The sequence below is a fragment of the Saimiri boliviensis genome, chromosome 1 (assembly GCF_048565385.1).
Source record: "Saimiri boliviensis isolate mSaiBol1 chromosome 1, mSaiBol1.pri, whole genome shotgun sequence".
In the NCBI taxonomy this organism is placed as follows: domain Eukaryota; kingdom Metazoa; phylum Chordata; class Mammalia; order Primates; family Cebidae; genus Saimiri; species Saimiri boliviensis.
In genome coordinates this window covers 275,669,571-275,687,692 of record NC_133449.1, presented here as the reverse complement: position 1 = coordinate 275,687,692, position 18,122 = coordinate 275,669,571, and the positions used below count along the sequence as shown (strand labels likewise).

Genomic DNA, 18,122 nt, shown 5'->3' with positions numbered 1-18,122 from the left:
CCATATTTTATTTCTTACTGGGCTTACCCCTAGATCAGGTGGAATGATTCCCAAAACAAGATGAGCTCCACAACAGGTGGCCAGATGGTGAGACGCAGGAAAGTGCCTGAACAGTTGACTTGTTGAGTTTTCAGTTTTCGCATAAAACCATCTGGTTTTTCAAGTCATAGCTCCACCTGAAAACAATTTCTCTTTTGAAACATTATTATTGCTCCATTATCTGGACCTAACAAATGAGAAGAGGTTTTCTTTTAACAGTTTTCCACAATAGAGACTAGATTGGGAAGAAAGCTGCTAGGTTAGCAGTACCTACTAAATGCAATTATGAAAGAGAATTATTTTGTTTCATTCTCCTCATTCTGAACTGAATTTGCCTGGAGGAAAAATGAATATGAGAGCTGACTGATCGTACATACTTGCCTGGCTGGAGTGACACCAATGTTACTTGAAAAATTCCAGGCTCCTAGGTCTCGCCCTGATTAAATTTCCTTAGGTTTGATCTTTGCAGACCTGAAAGCTCTTAATGGAAACAATTTACCATGACCTCTCGAAAAAGAAATGGAAGCTTTTTTGAAATTCACAACAAATAATCCAATCTTCTACTCTCTCTGCTAACCAAAGGCGGACTATGCATCTCTTTGAACTTTCTACTCTTCTACAGAGTTTAGCCTACTTTTGTAAGCAATAGTCTGCTTTCAGGTTTCCCATGCTATAGTAGATTAATGAATTATATACATATCTGGTGAAACACAAAAATTCAATTGTGTTAGAATACAGCTCTAGTTGGGAATCTGGAGAAAGGATACTAGCAAATAACACCCTCAAATACAGAAAAAAGGATAAAAAAGAGGCAGTCCAGATTTGTAAATTTCATCTGTACTTGTCAAGCTTTAGTTTGAGCCATGCCTTATCATTCGAGCCAGATTTTTACCTAATTGAGAAATTGTTCGTTCAAAGTAGGAGTATCAACTTTATGCCCTCTCTTTTAATTTGTCAGAATTATTTGAGCCAAAATATCAAACTAAACATTTAACTATCTAAAAAAATTACTATGAAAACATCTGATATTCGAAATAACTAGGTTTAAAGCTTGAGCCTCCTATGAACACCTAATGATGAATATATTAATATACTTAAAGTGTAAACAAATTATTACATTAAGAACTTTTAGTTGTTCGGGTCTAAATGAGTTATACTATTTGACTGTAGTGTGTTGATATATTTTGGGTAAAATTAGAAAGATTGTATGTGAAAATGTAAATATACACATGAAAGTATAGTTATATTTATTTGGAGCTAATTAAATGGCTTAAGACATTTAATTGAAGAAGAATTTGGTTCACCTGGAAAATTTCCTAACTTTGATTTGTAGAGAAATGTAAACAATAGAAATCATATGATACTCCATTAATTATTCAAAACCAAAAATATGTATCTTAGAGTGTAGTAAGCAAAATAGGCAGGGCACAGTGGTTCATGCCTGTAATCTCAGCGCTTTGGGAGGCTGAGGTGGGTGAGTCATGAGGTCAGGAGATCAAGACAAGCCTGGCTAATATGGTGAAACCCCATCTCTACTAAAAATACAAAAATTACCCGGGCATGTTGGCAGGTGTCTGTAATCTTGGCCACTCGGCAGGCTGCAGCAGGAGAATCATTTGTCCCCGGGAGGCAGAGGTTGTAGTGAGCCAAGACTGTGCCACTACACTACAACCTACATACAGAGAGAGACTCCACCTCAAAAAAAAAAAAAAAAAAAAAAAAACAGAAAGAGGGGGAGTATTAAGAAAAACAATGTAGAAGTAATATTTATGTATATGTGTGTGTGTGTGTGTATGTGTATTTTTGTATGTTTTCTTGATTAACAGAAAATGTAATGCAGAGAAGACATAATATTATCTTTAAAGTAAATTAGGCTACTATCTCACAAAATGTACAAAAGATAGTCAGAGACTATTATGAAAACTTCTATGCAGCAAACTAGAAAATGTAGAGAAATTGAATAAATTTCTAGAAATACACAACACCCTAAGATTGAATCAAGAAGAAATTGAAACACCAAGCTGACCAATACTGAGTTTCAAAACTGGCTCAGCAATAAAAACCTACCAATTAAAAAAAAGCCCCAGATCAAATAGATTCGCAGCAGAATTCTCCTAGACATACAAAGAGCTGATACTAATTCTATTGAATTTATTCCAAAAAATTAAGTAGGATGAAATCCTCCCTAACTCATTCAATGATGCCAACATCACTCTGATACCAAAACCTGGCAAAGATAAAACAGAAGAAGAAACCTACAGGCCAATATGGCTGATGAACATAGACACAGAAATCCTCAAGAAAAAGCAAAATAAAACAAAACAAAACAAAAATCAAAACTGGCAAACCGAATTTAGCAGCACATCAAAAAGTAAATACACTGTGACCAAGTAGGCTTCATTCCTAAGAAGCAAGATTGGTTCAAAATATGCAAATCAATAAATGTGATTCACCATAGAAACAGAATCAAAAACCATATAGTCAACTCAGTAGATACAGGAAAAGCTTTCAGTAGAATTCAACATCTCTTCATGATAAAAACTTTCAACAAACTAAGCTTTGAAAGAACATACCTTCAACATAATAAGAGCCATCTATGACAAATCCACGGCAAACATCATACTGAAGGGAGAAAAGCTGGAAGCATTTTCCTTCAAAATCAGAACAAGCTTAAGCTATCATCTGTCACCTCTGCTATTCAACATAGTACCGAAAGTTCTAGCTACAGCAAACAGGCAAGTGAAAGAAGCAAAAGATCTCCAAATCAGAAAATAAGAAGTCAAACTATTTCTCTTTGCTAATGATACAATTCTATACCTAAAGATCCCACCTGATTTTCAACAAAGTTGACAGAATAAGCATTGGGGAAAGGATTCCTTTTCAATAAATGGTGCTGGGCTACCTGAACTGGACCCCAAACTTTCATTATACATGAAAATGTGCTCAAGACGGATTAAAGATTTAAATGTAAGACTGCACACTGTAAGAATCCTAGAAAACACAAAAAACACCATTCTGGATATAAACCTTGGAAAAGAATTCATGACTAAGGCCTCAAAAACAATTGCAACAAAAACAAAAATTGACAATTGGGACCTAATTAACCTCAGGAGTGTCTACACAGCAAAAGAGATGATAAAAGAGTGAACAGACAACCTACAGAATGGTAGACAACCTACAGAAACCTACAGGATAGGAGAAAATATTCACAAACTATGCATCTAACAAAGATCTAATATCTAGAATCTATAAGGAGCTTAAACAACTCAACAAGCAATAAAACTAACTCCATTAAGTAGAGGGTGAAAGACAAACAGACATTTCTCAAAAGAGGACATATAATAATCTAGCAAACATAAAAAAGTACTCCACATTACTAATATGAGACCTGAACATCGGAAATACAATGAGATAAAATTTCACACAAGTAAGAATGGCTACTGCTTAAAAAATAAAAATAAAAAGAACATATTTTGATGAGATTATGGCAAAAAGATAATACTTGTAGCATGTTGACAGAAATATAAATTAGTTCAGCTACTGTGGAAAGCAGTTTGGAGATTTCTCAAAGAACTTAGAACAGAATTACTGTTAGACCCAGCAATCCGATTACTGGGTATGTATCCAACAGACAACAAATTGTTCTACCATAAAAATGTGCACTCTCATGTTCACTGCATCACTATTCACAGAAGCAAAGATATGAAATCAACTTAACTGCCTGTCAATGGTGGATTGCATTAAGAAAATGTGGTGTATATATATATATACTCTGGAATACTACACAGCCATAAAAAGAATGGAATCATGCTCTTTGCAACAGCAGGGGTGCAGCTGGGGTCCATTATCCTAAACAAATTAGCACAAAAACAGAAAACCAAACACCACGTGTTCTCTCTTAAAATGGGAGCTAAGCAATGGGTATTCAGGAACATAAAGATGCAACAATAGACACCAAGGACTAATAAAGTACGGGAGAGACACAAAGTCTGAAAAACTGACTTTTCGGTGCCATGCTCACTATCTGAGTGATGGGATCATTTGTATTTACATCATACAATATACCCATGAAACAAACTACACATGTATCTAAAACAAAAGTTGAAATTACAAATAAATAAATAAATGAGATGTATTAGGTTTAATAATGTATTATCCCACTTCTTGAAATATACATTAAATGTGATGATGAAATTTCTTTAACATTAATTATTAGTAAAAGAGATATGATTATTTCTAACAGTGATAAACATGAGAAAAATTGATGAACATGAAACTATTCCTACTATAAATGCAAATTTTTTATAAAATGTGAAATATATAATCGAAGATGAAAAGTGACTTCTTTTCTCATGTGTTTGATGATCATCAGAATATATAAGTTGATGTCCTACACTGTGTTTCCCGGGCATAATGCATATAAGTGTGTGAATTTGTGTTTGTGCATGCAAAAATTTAATATTCAGGTGGAAAATAAACAAAAAATACTTAAAGAAAACAAAGACAATAGTAATTGGTCTAGTTTTATCAAACACAATTATTTTGCATTGCATAAAACTCTCAAATAAATGTAATCAATTAATATAGTTTGTCTATTGCTCCTTGGCCTTTTGGCTAAGATCAAGTGTAATATATTTTATCTAAACATTCCTGAAAAAATAAATTGTAGAGAATTAATTATATTTTAAACCTTATTTTTATATGTTTTAGATATCCAAATGTGTGTGTATGTGAATCTACAGAATAAGTAAACACTGACTTTGCTTTTTTGAAGATACAATAAAATAAAGAGATTTGGGTTACTGAAGCATAGACAAATGTGCCCTGAAATACTTCATATTTGGAACTAAAGTCAATTGGCATGTATAAAAAAATACAAGACAGGCTGGGCACGGTGGCTCACACCTGTAATCCCAGCACTTGGGAAGGCTGAGGCGAGAGGGTCACCTGAGGTTAGTTAGAGACCATCCTGGCCAACATGGTGAAACCTCATCTCTACCCAAAATACAAAAATTAGTTGGACATGGTGGTGTATGTCTGTAGTCCCAGCTACCAGGGAGGCTGAGACAGAAGAATCGCTGGAAGCCAGGAGGTTCCAGTGAGCTGATATTGTGCCACTGCACTCCAGTCTGAGTGACAGAGTGAAACTTTGTCTCAAAAAGAAAAAAAATAATATTTAGGAAAAGCATTAATGTGTTATATTTATGTATTTTTTATGGTCTTTAATACTAGTCTTTTAAACAATTTTACATCAAGATGACTTTATTAATATTGGTTCCTAACAGAAATAAAATAGTAAGACAAAATGTGCTAGAAAAGTTATAGCTTCACTTGGTTATTTTAACACACGACAATTCATATTCAAATTAACAAATAGGTATTATTCCAAATTAAATGAAAATCATTCTAGTTCATGTCTCAAAATTCCATCCTTTTGAAGTGTATGACCTACTCTTTAAATGCCACATAAATATTTCCCTAATCAATGACATCATAACAGCTATATTTTGTAATAGAGCTGAAAACATTTTTTCATTGCTCAATTAGTGATAAAGATAAGACCAGTCACTTCCTTGACTTAAGCTGAAAATGTGTCAAGGCTATCACACTCTATTCATCATTTACATGTAGCCTATCAACAATTCACGGCTAAAGAATTATGCACAAAGATAGTAACCCATCATGATTCAGTGCTAATTAACTGTTTTTGCTGGAAGTTTTCCCTGTTAATACTCTCATATCATGCTGAAATATTTATATTCTGTAGGGTATGCTTTATGTCATTTCAATTAATCCATCAGTTTTTTTTTGCTTATTACTGCTGCTAGGTAAACAAAGATAAGCCTCTAGCGTCTTACAATTTAAAAATATCCTTAAGTAGAGCATAAAATTAATATAAAGCTAAACATATATGCCATTAGAAATTAATCATTATTAATCATAATTTATAATTGCGTAGAGGGTAAAATATCTAAATTGGAATGAACTCTGTATTGGGAACATCATTTATTAAAACAGTAATGCTTGGTGTGTGTACCCAGATGTGGCACCAGGAGAGTAAACACAGTGTTTTTTCTCACCTGACTTACCATAATATTTGATATATATTTTTTTTTTACTGTTAAGGCATTTAACTTTTTTGAGTTGAAACTTCACCAACTTAATCTCTAAAAAATTATTTAGAATTCCAAACAACTGATACAAGTAAGTTTGTTTACCTGTGTATGTGAGGTGTGTGTGTGTGTGTGTGTGTGTGTGTGTGTGTGTGTGTGTGCATGTGTGGTAGTATGACTATTCTGCTATTAACCATTTATTTTGCCACTCATACTTCAATAACAACTCATCACAGTGAGGAATAAAAGTGTCTCTCATATATTCTTAGCTTATCTCCCATTTCACTTCAGTAATGTGTTGATCAGCTTTAGTTTCCCATTAGTGACCTCCTGGTTTCAAAGCTGAAGCACTGATAATGAATGTTAAACTTCTCAATGTCAAATCTGAGTCAAAGTGCAGTCTGTAAAGCAGAAAACTTTTTCAATTACCCTAAATGTTTAATATCTGCTGCACATAAACCATTAAAATTTGGTAAAAATGAATTTATTTCCCCAAATTTCATATTGTAAATATTTCAGCAGCCTGAGAAAGCCTATGAATGTCCTTGTACTGACAAGAGAAATTGGAGCAAAATGTTTCATTCTCTGTTACAAGAAAGACAACATTTTTTTCCCAACAGCCAGCCTCACCTCAGAGCCAGTTACTCTGTTATTACACAGCCACAATACGTAAAGTGGTTAAAATAAGTCCAGAATTAAAGACAGCATTTAAGCAGCAACTATAATAACACTCTGGTCATCCATAAACTTCAAAATCAGGAAAATGCATAAAACTAGATATACACACACGTAACAAATGACCCAACAATTTCATTTATAGATGTTTATCCTGGGGAAAAGAAAACATACATATACACAAAGACTCATAGGAAAGTTTATAACAGCTCTGTTCACAGTATCCAAAACCTGGAAATAACCCAAATGTCAATTAATGTGTGAATGAATACTCACATTGCAGAAAATTTCATTACAAGAGAATATTATTCAGCAATGGAAAGTAGGGAACTATTGATAACATTTAACGGCATTCATGAACACATTATGCTGATTAAAAGAAGCCAGTCATCAAATAGGATAGATATACTGTTGATTCAAACTGTGTGAGACTTAGAAGAGGAAAATTAATATGTAGTCTCAAAAAGCATATTGGTCATTACTTGGGACTAGAGAAAAGAATATAAGGAAATATTTGGGGTTTTTAAAAATGCTTTCTTATCTCCATTGGGGTGGTGAATAATAGAGTTTGACATTGTCAAACACATTTTAAAAGGTACACTCAAAATGGATGTGATTATTAAAATGCAAATTACATCTCAATAAAGTTGATTAAAAATTTCTAAAAGTGCTAATATTTATTTATTGCTTACAATGTATGCTTCGCCATCTCATGAGTTTGCATATATTCTTACACTTTAATTTGGTGATTCTTACTGATGTAAAAGTTACTTTCATGTTGCAATGTTTTTAAAGGTTTACTTCCAATAGGAGCTTTGATAGTCATAGAAATGGGTAAAATAAATCAGACAAATAAAAATAAATATGTCCATGTTACCCTCATATTCCCATTTACATAGTAATAATATCTTAATTTAAAAACAAGCAGTTTCTGAATAATACAATTATTATAGCAAGACCAACTCTATTCCTCTGCCACCATGTCAAACAGTATTTTTGATATGTTTTATAGGTTACTTCGTTTAGTTGCTATAAATTTTTGATGAAGGTTCCTACTTGTAAAGTGGAATTTTCCCAAAACTGAAAGCATTTTCAGAATTATTTCAATTAGAATGTCTTCAATACCTCTTTAGCAATTGCAGCCTCATGAGAAAGAGTATATATTATTTTAGTCAGCCAGTCAACAAGTATTTATAGAGCTCTCACAGGATGTCTTACATTGTACTAAGCAAATTTATTACTTCTTTTCAAGTACCTGTGAGGCATGAGGATATTTTCCCAGAGTTGCTGTAAAATGTATTGCACGATTTTGATTAAATTGGGGAAAAAAGGGAAGAAATTGGCATTTTAATGTAACATTTTTCCTTTTTTTATGTTATAGTGTATGCTTTCAGGTGATTCTCTGTCATTTGGGTATGTAAGGCATACAGGATGGCAAATATGATACACAGGTCAGAAGTGACACCAATTTTAAATATAAAATTCCTCAATATGTCTTCTTATAGCTCCATGAACAAATAAAAGGGGTGGAAAAATGAGATGCTGAAGCAAATGCCAATTATCTTGGGCCTATTTATTTTATATAAACTGCCTAAATGCAAGATTTCTTCCAATAACATAATATACATTACCATTTCCAATCATTAACTCACACTTGATCCCCAAACTAGAAACTATTGAGCCCCTCTGGACCCTGATCCATTGATTCTTCTCCATAAGGATAATCAATTCCTTATTCCTCCATCAGTCAACACCTACATGTCCACAGTATACATTAATTACAGAGTATGTCAGGGCATACGTTCAATGGTAGCTACTTTAAAAATTAATGTAGCAAGCCATGCCTGTAACAATGTTCTTGGAATATCACATGACAATATTAAATATCAGGTAGTTTGGGATGCAAGGTGCACTCAGGTACATGTACCCACATGCATACACACGACTCAGTGACACATCAGAAACATTTATTTTCCTTAAATCAGAAATCACTTGTTATTTTTTTAATGTTCTAAGTGTGGTTTTCTCCAAATTATAGCTCCCTGGTTTCTTCCAAAGTATTCAGCCAGAAAGAGATATAAATGTACATTTGAAATTGCCCAAAATTATGACTGATGTAGAATACTGTCCTTCTCTAAAATATCCAGTCATTAAACTTTGAAAAGTCATGCTAGTGAGAACATGCAATCACTAGCCAGAGAGTATTAATTTGAAAACAGACAACAATGATTTTATATTTCTATTTTGAATGTTTTCTATAAAAAAACATTACAAATATCTGTTTTACTGATCTGTATCATAGTTAGCCTACACTTAGTACAAGTACAAAATAACAATGATTAAAATGAAAGCATTATATTTACCACTATTTTTTACTTTATACTCTTTTAAATGAAATAATACGGCAAAAGAATAATGAAAACAACAGACATACTATTTATATGCAAAGTTCAGCCCCCTTAGTTCAAAGAAGATAGAAAAGAATGTTTATTATTCTTGTGAGAAGGAGGAGCTCAGTCGTTTCTATGAGTGTTTGACTTCAGGGTAAGTTACAATTTAAAATTTCCTACTGGGTTAATAGCAGGTACCAAAAGTTCAGAAGAGCGGCAGTAATTACTTCTTCCAAATGCAGAAATGTGTCAGGAATATCATGCAGTTTAGCATTACGTATATCCTGTTCTTTTCATTATGGCTTAAAATACATGCAATTTAATGTTACTTCTCCTAAAATATCCAAAGATTATGTCATAATCAGATTAGTATATTTGGCTATTTCAAGTTATACATTTTTTCTCAGAATTCATTTTTTTTTTTTTTTTTTTATGAAAGCGCCTACAAATAGTCTGTGTGTAAGAGAGGATAACTGAGTCTGAACATCTCTGCCCTGTGATAAACAGGGCATATGCGTAACAGATTTCTCTGTATTGAAGTAGTCTGGGTGTTGTAAATGTCATAGTTTGGTAATTCGGGCACTATCTGAGGAATTGTGTAAATCTCAGATCGGCTGTTTTTCCTTCTAAATGGTCTGAAGGCCACAGTCAAATACTTCATGTATATATCAAACTCTCTATGGCTTCAACTCATTGATGTCCCAGCAAATTCTGTTTGCTTTATTTTGTCTTCTCTACTCCCTTAATAATCAGCCTTGCTTGTTGGGGAGACCTCCGTTATGTGCATGTGGCTTCCTGTCTCCTGTGGTTCTGGATTCTCGCTCCAGGCCTCTGCGTCCCTCACTCAGCTGCATCTTACTCTGTGTTCCCATAATAGCTTCATTAAACTTGAACAAACACTTCTCTTGCTAGGCTTGATTTCATTGTCTTAAGCGCTCATTAACTCACAGTTATTTTAATGATCTACTTATTTATTTCTTGGTAGTGACTTCTCTGAGGTCACAGGACTCTGAGGATGAGAAGTGAAACTTCAGCCTGGACAGAGGATAGCTAAAACACACAAACGATGGTATACTAAAAAAAGTAATAAAAAATTAAACAATAAACAGTCTTGTTTTTCCGTGAAGCTCAGTGCCCATGTTTGTTCTCCCTAATAAGTCAATTCCTCACTTGAGGGTCCTAGGTTTCCCAAGCAAACAGAAGTGAAGTGCCTTGCTAGCTTTTCACGTACACAGAGTCAGATAACCTTAATGTTCCCCTCAGCTTGACCAAACTTGCGACAGTTTTCTTCCTCATCTTAGGATCCTGCCCTTCCTCTCCTATAGAACATTTACCTTAGGAAACTCTCCGGTGTGAATTCTTTCTTTGCCCCTTTGAGTTGGAACTCTTCTCCAAGCCTCTAGCTAGGTTTACAATTGAGGACTTCCTCAAGGAGCCATCTCTTTGGAATGTAATCATCAGGAAAGATAAAGCCCTTGTCCCTTAGCCTCCATGGAAGGGCAGGAGCCTAACTTCCATAAACACCAATTAGTAAACACAAAGAAATCATATAATTCAGTTATCCACATAATTTATTTTAGTGAGGGCACTGTATTATTAGTCTGTTTTCACGCTGCTGATAAAAATACAGCTGAGACTGAACAATTTAACAAAAGAAGAATTAATGGACTTACAGTTTCACATGGCTGGGGAGGCCTCACAATCATGGTGGAAGGCAAGGAGGAGCAAGTCACATTTTACATGAATGGCAGCAGGTAAAGAGAGAGAGCTTGTGCAGGGAAATGCTCCCTTATAATACCATCAGATCTCATGAAACTGATTTATTATCATGAGAAAAGCACTGGAAAGACCTGTACCCATGATTCAATTACCTACCACTGGGTCCTTCCCATATGTGGGAATTACAGGAGTTGCAAGATGAGATTTGGGTGGGATACAGCCAACCCATATCAGGCACTTATTTTGTTTTAAAATAAAATAAAGTTATATAACTTAAAATAAAATTATACCATTTATTTTATTTTAAAGTAAAATAAAATTATGTAACTTAGAGTTATATGTCATAACTATATATCCCTATAGCATATATCTTAATATGCTTAATACATATACACACACAATATCTCTATTCTAAAAATTGAGTATGCTATTCTTGTTTTTTTAGACGAAGTCTAGCTCTGTCTACAGGCTGGAGTGTATTGGCATGATCTCGGCTCACAGCAACCACCCTCCCATCAAGCTATTCTCATGCGTCTGCCTCCCGAATAGCTGGGATTACAGGTGAATGCCACCATACCTGGCTAATTTTTGTATTTTTAGTAGATATGGGGTTTCACCATATTGGCCAGGATGGTCTCGGTCTCTTGACCTCGTGATCTGCCTGCCTCAACCTCCCAAAGTGTTGGAATTAAAGGCATGAGCCCCTATCCAGCTGCTATTCTTTTAATACAGCAAACTGAGCTAGTGAGCCAGTGGGAAACCAACCTCCGCTACTGAAAAAATAAGTTTAAAAGAAGGACCGGAAAGAGAATTTCCTAATCTGGAGAGTGTAGATTTTGTGTAAGAATGTTAAGTCCTCTGGGTAGACCATTAAAAATTGGTAGCACAGAGCAGAATCATCAGGCTAAGCATCCTAAAATTACCACATACAGAAGTCACCTCCTAAAGTCCTGAAATTATTCTTAAATATGATGAAAAGTATATCAATTGGTAAAGAATATGTTTTATTTCTCTTGTTGGAAAACAGAAGAAAGGCCGCTGAGGAACAACTAATAAAACACGGGAACAAAGTGGGTAACACTGGTTTGTATTATTAGAAGAGTCCTGCAGAGTTGCATGTGCAGGGCAGATACAGAGTGAACAGCAGAATGCCTTGGAGATGGGCAGGATCTTAAATTAAGTAGGAATGCACATATTTGATAAAGAAAATCTCCAAAGCAAAAACAAGCACAACAAATTCAGAGTACCTGTCCTTTGACCTCAAGTGGGAACCATAAAGAAGAGAAAAAAATGGGGGTTTCTCCATATTGGTCAGGCTGGTCTCGAACTCCCGACCTCAGGTGATCTGCCAGCCTCAGCCTCCCAAAGTGCTGGAACTACAGACGTGAGTCACCTCACCTGGCAGCACATATACTAAAATTGGAACGATATAAAGAAGATTAGCATGGCCACTGTGCAAGGATGACACCCAAATTGGTGAAGCATTCCATATTTTAAAAATTAAAAATTAAAAAAAAATAAGAAGAGAAAAAGAATCAGTTTCAGATACAGGGGAAAGAGTGCCAGGAAGCCATCTACTCTTTAAGTTCGTTATGTCAGTCAAGGTTGTTGATTACTAAATAATCGAAAGTACTCTATCTACTTTAAGTGAAAAGGGGATTCATTATTGGACTAGTCATTCATTAAATCATAAGTAATGATTGAAAGAACAGAGTAGCTGTGTATGGGCTTCTGTCACCAGGTGCCTCCTCAAAACCACACGGCCAAGGTCTTACTTGGGGAGAAAGCTCCGCCTCTGCAGCTTCTGCACTGTGGACACAACACAAACACGTTGGCTAGAGGACAATGGCTACCACCACTAGACAGGTGTCATTCTATGACCTGGCAACCATTAGAAACCTGTGCCGCTGCTAATTATGAAAGATAACACCATTTCGCTGCTCACATCTGCAAACAGTGGAATTATATACTGAGTTTTTTCCTTTCAGTATTCCATTCTGGAGAGACGTCCCAAATGGGCCTATTTGAGCTGTAAATGGGGCTAGAAATATAAATATGTCTTGATTCCTTTGCCAGAATAATATTTTTTTTTTTTTTTTTTTTTTTTTTTTTTTTTTTTTTTTTTTTTTTTTTTTTTTTTTTGAGACCGAGTCTTGCTCTGTCACACAGGCTGGAGTTCAGTGGCACAATTTCAGCTCACTGCAACCTCCGCCCTGAGGGTTCAAGCAATTCTTTGCCTCACCCTCCTGAGTAGCTGGGATTATATACGTGCCTGCCACCATGCCCGGCTAATTTTTGTATTTTATAGAGATGGGGGTTCCACGGCTTGGCCGGGCTGGTCTTGAACTCCTGACCTCGTGATCCACCACCTTCACTTCCAAAGTGCTGAGATTATAGGTGTGAGCTACCACGCCCAGCCATGATAGAACTTTTAAGGTAAGTATTTTCCCATACATAGACCGGGTATTCTAAATGGATTCTTTGATAACATTTATTTTATATTAAACTTTCAATAAGTAGCAGAAATCTATAATCAAATGTTTAACAAAATTTCATCTCATACAAGCAAAGTCACATTTTTTATATAAGGTGACATTGCTAGTTGAGTGTTCTTCAACACATTATTTTCAAATTCAATTCATTTTTCAATCTTTCAATTATATGATCACTACTGATAAGGATCTATCTATCAGAGGAGTTTTGAAAATTAAGAATGATACTATTGGTGAAAATACTTCTGGGGATCAGTTGATAAGCACTTTGTCTTCTTAAGTTTTTACTGTATTAGGCTAAAAAAAAGAAAACCTGGTAATCTTCAGTTGATCTACTTTGTTCAATATTTAAAAATTTTAAAACTATAATGTGATTAATTTATTAATTATGCATATATTCACTGTCAATTTCTTCTGGTAAAATTCAAGACCTTGAGGACAAAAATCTTTTTCCATTTTGTTCAATTATGTTTGCCAGGAAAGCAGCTTTCCATCATTCTCTCTTCAAATGAGAAGCTGACCTTACCAGAATTAAACTGAAATTTGTGTTCTAATTTCTTAATTTATTGACTCTCAAGCACATACACACCTAAAAAGTCAGTGGCTGGTGCTCTTTGTTTTTTGTTTTTGTTTTTTTTTTGAGATGGAATCTGGTTCTGTCTCTCAGGCTGGCGTGAAGTGGCGTGATCTCAGCTCACTGCAATCTCCGCCCCTGGGTTCGAGCAGTTCTGCTGCCATCATCTTCCCTAGTATCTGGGATTTTAGACACATGCCACACTCATGGATAATTTTGTTGTTGTTGTTGTATTTTTAGTAGAGACAGATTTTCACCATTTTAATCAGCCTGGTCTCAAACTCTTGACCTCAGCTGAGCCACCACCTTGGCCTCCCAAAGTGCTGAGATTACAGGAATGAGCACTGAGGCTTATTTTTCTTAACTTACTTTACTTTTTTTTTTTTTTTTTTTTTTTTTTGAGTCAGGTGTTTGCTTTGTCACCAGGTTAGAGTGTGGTGGCTAGATCTCTGCTTACTGCAAACTTCGACTCCCTGGTTCAAACGATTCTCCTGCCTCGGCCTCCCTACTAGCTGGGATTAAAGGCATGCACCACAACACCCAGTTAATTTTTGTATTTTTAGTGCAGATGGATTTTCACCATGTTTGCCAGGATGGTCTTGATCTCCTGACCTTGTGGTCCTCCCATATCAGCCTCCCAAAGTGCAGGGATTACAGGTGTGAGCCACCATTCCCAGCCAAATATCATTTTAATGTGTCTACTCTGTTTACTGCAAGACATGTTAGACATACAGAAGCAAAGGCACTTAATATTTTGGGGCATGTGTTGTATGCCAGAATATTTGTCTTATTTTATATTATTATTTTCACAATTAAGTTTGAAATTGATAGTACCATTATTATTTTACAGTTAGAAAAAAAAAAACACACAGAAACTTATTAACTCATTCAAGGTCAAATATTTCTACTGATTTGCCGTTCTAGAAAGACCAGATAGCAATTGTTGACTGAGAATCTTTCTAGCATACTATTTTTTAAAAACACCCTGGCATTCATCCCTCCCTTTTTGTTTTCTTTAAAAAGAGTTAATAAATGCCAGTTAAGAATGTCACTATTATTCTCCCTCCAACTGTCATTAGACAGTTAATTTGCCAGCTTCTTTCCACAGCCCCAGATCTTAGAGGACAACACGATTCTCTCTCTAAAATCTTCACTTCACATGAGTTGATGCTTGATTAAAAAAAGAAGAAATGCAATTATGTTGCAAATTTCTTGTGGCTTCCTTGTATTTTTGCTTCTAAATGTACTTGGACTTCCATTTACATGTACACAACACACAGTCAACTATATACAATCATTTTTGTTGTTGCACTAACACATTATCAAACATAGCGGTTTAAAATAATAAAAATTTATTTTTTTAGCAGCTCTAGAAATTAGCTTTCCAAAATGGGTTTTACTGGAAGAAAATCAAGATTTCTGCATGGTCATGCTCTCTCTAGAGGCTCCCGGCCAGATTGTTTACTTGGAGTTTTAGCTTCCCGAGGCTGTCAAGCTTCCCTGGCTACGGCTTTCTTTTACTTTTAAAGCCAGCAAAGGGCCGTTGTCTTTCTTACTTCTCATCACTCTGACATTGATACTTGTTTGACCTTCTCTTTTCACTTTCAAGATCTCTCATGACTACATTGAGGTCAGGAGATCGAGACCATCCTGGCCAACATGGGAAACCCTGTCTCTACTAAAATACAAAAGATTAGCCGGGTGTGGTTGTGTGCACCTGTAGTCCCAGCTACTTGAGAGGCTGAGGCATGGGAATTGCTTCAACCCGGGTGGTGGACGTTGCAGTGAGCCGAGACTGTGCCACTGCACTCCAGCCTGGCAACAGAGCAATATTCCATCTAAATAAATAAATAAATAAATAAATAAAAATAAAAAATTCTCGTGATTACATTGAGTCAACCTTGATCATCCAAAATATTCTCCCCATACCCAAATCCTTATTGTAATCACATTCATAAGATTTCAGGAATTAGGAAGGATACATTTTATGCAAGCATTTATTCTGTGTGTGTGTATATAGATAATGTATTTTAAAAATATAAATCTTCAAACTGGAGGCATTTAATGAGCTACGCTCTTGGCATGGGGTATCTAATTCTTGCCTGAAAGTGAAACATTTGAAAAAGCGTATTTGATTTTTATGTCCACAGGGTGATATTTAATGAATGACTACTCCAGTGAACTGAAAGGTCCACCCTTAAATAAGCATTAATTTATTTATTTCATATCATTACAATGATAGAAGATAAATTATAAGAAAAATGTCCTTCAGGCTTAAATATTATAGTTAAATAAATGCAAGATATAATGGCAGTATAAACTTGGGCTCAAAAGAAAATGTTATACATAAACAAATGTTTCATTTGCTAAATATATTTTACTATAATTTTTAAAGGTGATATAGATAACCGAGACATTCTTTAAATTGGTAAGTAAACAAAGACCTCACATCTATGTAGTTTCTCTTCTTGAAAAGTTTCAAATAACAGATGCACAAAATCCACTTTTATAAAAAATTTACTTCTGTCTACATATTAGAAAAAATACATTAAAATTTCCCAATATCTTTAAAAATTTATAATTTCTGTGATAAAATACATAAAAACACATAATCAAGTCTATTTTTATTTCATGAACTTATTTTTTTCATGAACTTATTAATACTGTCATGGCTATATGAGATCCACCTGGGACAGATATATATATATATATATATATATATAATTAAAAATCGGTTTTAAATCTCCAAGGGAAATGCAGGTGATACTTTAGAACGTCTCAAATGGAGAAAAATATAGCAACCTCAAAGTCTACAGGCAAAGGAAGTAATTAGCTAAACTTCAGATGAAACAAAAGCAAATTACAGATCACATGTAAAATTACCCATTTTGCATATGTAATTAGGTTTTTATGCATCATTACATATAACTTTTAAAATTTAACCTCAGAACTTGCCTTTCTACTTTGACCAAAATTATATAAATCTATCAAAGGATTGTATTAACACTATCGACGTTCCTTTGCAAAACACGGCTTCTTCATTATTATTTTCTTTTCAATTAAGAGCAATGTCGCCGGGCGCGGTGGCTCAAGCCTGTAATCCTAGCACTTTGGGAGGCCGAGGCAGATGGATCATGAGGTCAAGAGATCGAGACCATCCTGGTCAACATGGTGAAACCCCGTCTCTACTAAAAGCGCAAAAAATTAGCTGGGCATGGTGGCACGTGCCTGTAATCCCAGCTACTCAGGAGGCTGAGGCAGGAGAATTGTCATTGCACTCCAGCCTGGGTAACAAGAGCAAAACTCCGTCTCAAAAAAAAAAAAAAAAAAAAAAAAAAAAAAAAAAAAAGAAAAGAAAAGAAAAAAAAAGAGCAATGTCATTATTTTATTTTCTCTCATTTCCTATTTTTTTTTCCTGCTATTGTCTCAAGGATTCTTTGACTTCTCTTTTTCCATTTGTTGTTGATCCAAAGTTGCTTAATATTGAATTTGTTAATAGCTTATGACCACACGATTTTGAAGACTATTACCAATATCCATTTGCCTTATTTAAATCAGCAATTCGCAAATCTGGCTGCAACTTGTAATGACTAGAGTTTTAAACGAATATCTATTTCCAGGTCCCTCCTATGGAGATTCTAATTTAATTAGTGTGTGAACTAACATAACCATTGGAACATCTTAAAGATTCTCCAGGTGGTGCCTAATGATTGCCAGGTGTAAAAGCATTATAGGAAGCGCTGCATACATAGCTCAAGGTCTAGGAAATTTTCTTATATCTCTCCGTGACAAGTATGTTGTCAGTTGTAGAAATAAGCCATCTCCAATTCTTAAAATAGCTCAGTAAGGTAGATATGATTATGTCCACTTTACGGATGAAACATAGGTAACAAGTATCCTGTTCAAACTCACACATAGAATAATTTCACAATCCAGGATTAAAAGCAAAGTCTGTCAGATTGCAAAATGCATTCTCTTCAGTTTTCCATTTTCTAGAGACTAGCACAGTCTTCAAGATTTAGGAGTTATTCAAATACATGTTAAATTATTTTCTTTTGTCCTCAAAAATTTTTGTGTTAATATTTGTAATTTTGGGCAACACATTTTTTCCACCAAATTC

The 18,122-nt window shown here is 34.8% G+C and overlaps 1 non-coding gene across 1 annotated transcript; it reads left to right on the top strand.

The window, feature by feature from the left end:
• The first annotated feature begins 12,324 nt into the window (after positions 1–12,324).
• On the top strand, positions 12,325–12,432 carry LOC120365659 (U6 spliceosomal RNA). Its single transcript, XR_005580547.1, has one exon. It is a non-coding gene; the product is annotated as a U6 spliceosomal RNA (small nuclear RNA).
• The last annotated feature ends 5,690 nt before the right edge of the window (positions 12,433–18,122 follow it).